We start from the raw sequence: 7,110 nt of genomic DNA on the forward strand, positions 1-7,110 counted from the left end.
AGGTGCTACTGTGAGCTCTAGTAAGGTACACATCAATAACATGTATATCACATATACCTTTGTTCACCTTGCCATCCTTCTTATCCGCCAAATACTTGGGGCAGTTTCACTTCCAGTGACCAGTCTGCTTGCAGTAGAAGCACTCAGTTTCAGGCTTAGGTCCAGACTTGGGTTTCTTCTCCTGAGCAGCAACTTGCTTGTTGTTCTTCTTGAAGTTCCCCTTCTTCTTCCCTTTGCCCTTCTTGAAACTAGTGGTCTTACTGACCATCAACACTTGATGGTCCTTCTTGATTTCTACCTCCGCTGCCTTTAGCATTGCGAAGAGCTCGGGAATTGTCTTATCCATCCCTTGCATATTATAGTTCATCACGAAGCTCTTATAGCTTGGTGGCAGTGATTGTAGAACTCCGTCAATGACACTATCAACCGGAAGATTAACTCCCAGCTGAGTCAAGTGATTATGGTACCCAGACATTCTGAGTATATGTTCACTGACAGAACTATTCTCCTCCATCTTGCAGCTGTAGGACTTATTGGAGACTTCATATATCTCAATATGGCATTTGCTTGAAATGTTAACTTCAACTCCTGGAACATCTCATATGCTCCATGACGTTCAAAACTTCGTTGAAGTCCCGGTTCTAAGCCGTAAAGCATGGCACACTGAACTATCGAGTAGTCATCAGCTTTGCTCTGCCAGACATTCTTAACGTTGTCAGTTGCGTCAGCAGCAGGCCTGGCACTCAGCGGTGCTTCCAGGACGTAATTCTTCTGAGCAGCAATGAGGATAATCCTCAAGTTACGGACCCAGTCCGTGTAATTGCTACCATCATCTTTCAACTTTGCTTTCTCAACGAACGCATTAAAATTCAACGGAACAACAACACGGGCCATCTATCTACAATCAAACATAGACAAGCAAGATACTATCAGGTACTAAGTTCATGATAAATTTAGGTTCAATTAATCATATTACTTAAGAACTCCCACTTAGAAAGACATTCCTCTAATCTTCTAAGTGATCACGTGATCCAAATCAACTAAACCATAACCGGTCATCACATGAAATGGAGTAGTTTTCAATGGTGAACATCACTATGTTGATCATATCTACTATATGATTCACGCTCGACCTTTCGGTCTCAGTGTTCTGAGGCCATATCTGCATATGCTAGGCTCGTCAAGTTTAACCTGAGTATTCTGTGTGTGCAAAACTGTCTTGCACCCGTTGTAGATGGACGTAGAGCTTATCACACCCGATCATCACGTGGTGTCTAGGCACGGCGAACTTTGGCAACGGTCCATACTCAGGGAGAACACTTTTTATCTTGAAATTTAGTGAGAGATCATCTTATAATGCTACCATCAATCAAAGCAAGATAAGATGCATAAAAGATAAACATCACATGCAATCAATATAACTGATATGATATGGCCATCATCATCTTGTGCTTGTGATCTCCATCTCCGAAGCACCGTCATGATCACCATCGTTACCGGCGCGACACCTTGATCTCCATTGTAGCATCGTTGTCGTCTCGCCAATCTTATGCTTCTACGACTATCGCTACTGCTTAGTGATAAAGTAAAGCATTACAGGGCGATTGCATTGCATACAATAAAGCGACAACCATATGGCTCCTGCCAGTTGCCGATAACTCCGTTACAAAACATGATCATCTCATACAATAAAATTTAGCATCATGTCTTGACCATATCACATCACAACATGCCCTGCAAAAACAAGTTAGACGTCCTCTACTTGGTTGTTGCAAGTTTTACGTGGCTGCTACGGGCTTAGCAAGAACCGTTCTTACCTACGTATCAAAACCACAATGATAGTTTGTCACATTGGTACTATTTTAACCTTCACAAGGACAGGGCGTAGCCACACTGAGTTCAACTAAAGTTGGAGAAACTGACACCCGCCAGCCACCTGTGTGCAAAGCACGTCGGTAGAACCAGTCTCGCGTAAGCGTACGCGTAATGTCGGTCAAGGCCGCTTCATCCAACAATACTGCCGAACCAAAGTATGACATGCTGGTAAGCAGTATGACTTATATTGCCCACAACTCACTTGTGTTCTACTCGTGCATATGACATCTACGCAAAAAACCTGGCTCGGATGCCACTGTTGGGGAACGCAGTAATTTCAAAAAAATTCCTTCGCACACGCAAGATCATGGTGATGCATAGCAACGAGAGGGGAGAGTGTTGTCCACGTACCCTCGTAGACCGAAAGCGGAAGCGTTAGCACAACGCGGTTGATGTAGTCGTACGTCTTCATGATCTGACCGATCAAGTACCGAACGTACGACACCTCCGAATTCAGCACACGTTCAGCCCGATGACGTCCCTCAAACTCTGATCCAGCCGAGTGTTGAGGGAGAGTTTCGTCAGCACGACGGCGTGGTGACGATGTTGATGTTCTACCGACGCAGGGCTTCGCCTAAGCACCGCTATAGTAATATCGAGGTGGACTATGGTGGAGGGGGGCACCGCACACGGCTAAAAGTTCAAACGATCTATTGTTGTGTCTATGGGGTGCCCCCTGCCCCCATATATAAAGGAGCAGGGGGTGAGGCTGGCCAGGGAGGAGGCGTGCCAGGAGGAGTCCTCCTCCCACCGGGAGTAGGACTTCCCCCCTTTCCTAGTTGGATTAGGACTTCGGAGGGGGAAAGAGTGGAGGAGAAGAAGGAAGGGGGGCGCCACCCCCCTCTCCTTGTCCTATTCGGACTGGGGGGAAGGGGCGCGCGGCCCAGCTCTAGCCGCCTCTCCTCTCTTCCACCTAGGCCCACTAAGGCCCATTAAGTCCCCGGGGGGGGGGGGGGTTCCGGTAACCTCCCGGTACTCCGGTAAAATCCCGATTTCACCCGAAACACTTCCGATATCCAAACATAGGCTTCCAATATATCAATCTTCATGTATCGACCATTTCGAGACTCCTCGTCATGTCCGTGATCATATCCGGGACTCCGAACAACCTTCGGTACATCAAAACATATAAACTCATAATATAACTGTCATCGAAACGTTAAGCGTGCGGACCCTACGGGTTTGAGAACTATGTAGACATGACCGAGACACGTCTCCGGTCAATAACCAACAGCGGAACCTGGATGCTCATATTGGCTCCCACATATTCTACGGAGATCTTTATCGGTCAAACCGCATAGCAACATACATTGTTCTTTTTGTCATCGGTATGTTACTTGCCCGAGATTCGATCGTCGGTATCTCAATACCTAGTTCAATCTCATTACTGGCAAGTCTCTTTACTCGTTCTGTAATACATCATCTCGCAACTAACTCATTAGTAGTAATGCTTGCAAGGCTTAAGTGATGTGCATTACCGAGAGGGCCCAGAGATACCTCTCCGACATTTGGAGTGACAAATCCTAATCTCGAAATACACCAACCCAACAAGTACCTTTGGAGACACCTGTAGAGCACCTTTATAATCACCCAGTTACGTTGTGATGTTTGGTAGCACACAAAGTGTTCCTTCGGTAAACGGGAGTTGCATAATCTCATAGTCATAGGAACGTGTATAAGCCATGAAGAAAGCAATAGCAGAATACTAAACGATTAGGTGCTAAGCTAACGGAATGGGTCATGTCAATCACATCATTCTTCTAATGATGTGACCCCGTTAATCAAATGACAACTTATGTCTATGGTTAGGAAACATAACCATCTTTGATCAACGAGCTAGTGAAGTAGAGGCATACTAGTGACAATTTGTTTGTCTATGTATTCACACATGTATTATGTTTCCGGTTAATACAATTCTAGCATGAATAATAAACATTTATCATGATATAAGGAAATAAATAATAACTTTATTATTGCCTCTAGGGCATATTTCCTTCATATATACATGATCATACCTATATATTCTCATAATTATTCTCTTTTCTATCAATTGATCGATAGTAATTTGTTCACCCACCGTAATACTTATGCTATCTTGAGAGAAGCCATAGGTGAAACCTATGACCCCCGGGTCTATTCTCCATCATTTAAGTTTCCAATCTATTTTATTTTGCAATCTTTACTTTCAATCAATATCATAAAAATACCAAAAATATTTAACTTGTTATTATTATCTCTATCAGATCTCACTCTTGCAAGTGGCCGTGAAGGGATTGACAACCCCTTTATCACATTGGTTGCGAGGTTCTTATTTGTTTGTGTAGGTATGAGGTGACTCGCGCGTGGTCTCCTACTAGATTGATACCTTGGTTCTCAAAAACTGAGGGAAATACTTACGCCGCTTTACTGCATCACCCTTTCATCTTCAAGGGAAAACCAATGTAGTGCTCAAGAGGTAGCAAGAATGATTTCTGGCGCCGTTGTCGTGGAGATCTATGGCAAGTTAAGAGATACCAAGTACCCATCACAACTCTTATCCTTCGCATTACATTATTTGCCATTTGCCTCTCGTTTTTCTCTCCCCCACTTCACCTTTGCTGTTTTGTTCGCCCTTTTTCCGTTCTCCTTCTTCCCGTATGTATCTTTCTTTGTGTTTCCATGTGCCTTCTATTTGCTTGCATCTTTGCTTGCTAACAATCTATTGATATGGATCCACTTAAAGTGTTCTACTTGGATCATCTTCGATCCTTATGCGCTCGTGCTGAAACCCCAACTAGCCTAGTTGATGGGAAATCTTTAGATGAGCATGCTCATTTTGTGCGTCACCGTGTGTCTAAAAAAGGGAGACTCTTATGGGATCAAATAAACAGATTGCTATGTTATGCTTGGAATCTTTGTGAAATTTGTGATCTTACTTGTTGCTCTAAGAACCCTAAAAAACACCTCCCCTACCTATGTGAGTTTAATGATAATGAAATCTTATCTTCTTATGCAAAGGGAGTTTATAGTTACTACGATATTAAACAAATTGAAGAATTTGTTGCTTTTAAGGGTGCTTATGAAGTTGCTTCTTTTATTGAAAAGTATGATATTACTCTCTATGAATCTGAAAATTTTGACATACTTAAATATTGCTATGAAAACTATGCTCATAATGTCTATGTCAAAGAATTTATTGAAAGAATGACCATTGCTTCGGAAGAAAATAATGATACGCATGAATCTATAGATAATTATGATTCTGATGATTTGATTGAAATATCCCTTGATGAACATGATGCTTGCTATTCTTGTGGTCATGATGCCAATATTTATGAATATGAATTTGCTATAGTTCCTTATGTTAAACATGAGATCGTTGCTATTGCACCCATACTTGATAGTTCCTTCGATGAAAAGCATGATTGCAATGATGTTATTATAAATTCTCTTAATGTTAATTGTGTTAATGATATGCAAAACCTCAAGCTTGGGTATTCTAGTTTTGCTATCACTACTATTTGTTGCAATGATCATGATTGGGGTGATTCTTCTTTTGATCTTGAAAACTTATTTAAGCCCCATGATGAATATGAGATTGATAATAGTGTTTGCAATATTATTGAAAGTGGGTTTGGAAGAGTGTCAACTTTAGATCCCACATATTTGGAGCTTGTTCAATCTTATGAAATTTTTGATAAAATGGGTTTGGAGAGGTCATGACTTTAGTTAATTTTAATCTCACTATTTTGGAAGAGTGTCAACTTTGCGTACATGTGGATCGTGTTAAGAATATGTTTTGTGATAGCTATATTGTTGAATTTTCTTATGATACTACATGTAATTATTATGAGAGAGGAAAATATGGTTGTAGAAATTTCCATGTTACTAAATTACCTTTCGTTATGTTGAGATTGCTATTGTTTCTTTCTGCTTCCCTGCATATGCTAGTTTTTGCTTGCCTTGATAATGTGTTTGCCTATAAGATGACTATGCATAGGAAGTATGTTAGACTTATATGTGTTTGTCACATGTTTTATGATGCTCCCTTTGTCATTCAATTCTTATCTTTCATGTGAGCATCATTGAAATCTTTATGCCTAGCTAGGGGCGTTAAACGATAGCGCTTGTTGGGAGGCAACCCAATTTTATTTTTATTCCTTGCTTTTTGTTCCTGTTTAGTAATAATTTTTTTATCTAGCCTCTGTTTTGGTTGTGTTTTTTGTGTTTAATTAGTGTTTGTGCCAACTAGAACCTTTGGGAAGACTTGGGGAAAGTCTTTTTGACCTTTCTGTAAAAAACAGAAACTTTAGCGCTCACGAGAATTGCTGCCATTTTTTATTGAAGAGTTCTGTTTAGTTAATTATTTTTGCAGACGATTAATAGATAAATTCCTCACGTCCAGAAATTTATTTTAGAATTTTTGGGGTTCCAGAAGTTTGCGTTAGTCACAGATTACTACAGACTGTTCTGTTTTTGACAGATTCTGTTTTTCATGTGTTGTTTGCCTATTTTGATGAATCTATGGCTAGTAAAAGAGTTTATAAACCATAGAGAATTTGGAATACAGTAGGTTTAACACCAATATAAATACATAATGAGTTCATTACAGTACCTTGAAGTGTTGTTTTGTTTTGTTTCGCTAACGGAGCTCACGAGATTTTCTGTTAAGTTTTGTGTTGTGAAGTTTTCAAGTTGGGTAAAGATTTGATGGATTATGGAACAAGGAGTGGCAAGAGCCTAAGATTGGGGATGCCCAAGGCACCCCAAATTAAAATCCAAGGACACCAAAAAGCTTAAGCTTGGGGATGCCACGGAAGGCATCCCCTCTTTTGTTTTCGTTCATCGGTAACTTTACTTGGAGCTATATTTTTATTCACCACATGATATGTGTTTTGCTTGGAGCGTCTAGTATGATTTGAGTCTTTGCTTTTTATTTTACCACAATCATCCTTGCTGTACACACCTTTTTAGAGAGACACACATGAATTGGAATTTATTAGAATACTCTATGTGCTTCACTTATATCTTTTGAGCTATATAGTTTTTTCTCTAGTGCTTCACTTATATCTTTTAGAGCACGGTGGTGGTTTTATTTTATAGAAATAATTGATCTCTCATGCTTCACTTATATTATTTTGAGAGTCCTTTAGAACAACATGGAAATTTTATTTTAGGCATAATATAACCTTTCATATAAGTGCATTGAATACTGTGAGAAGTTTGATACTTGATAATTGTTTTGAGATATGGAGA

This window comes from Triticum urartu, chromosome 1A (assembly GCF_056163025.1).
Source record: "Triticum urartu cultivar PI428250 chromosome 1A, HENAU_Tu73, whole genome shotgun sequence".
In the NCBI taxonomy this organism is placed as follows: domain Eukaryota; kingdom Viridiplantae; phylum Streptophyta; class Magnoliopsida; order Poales; family Poaceae; genus Triticum; species Triticum urartu.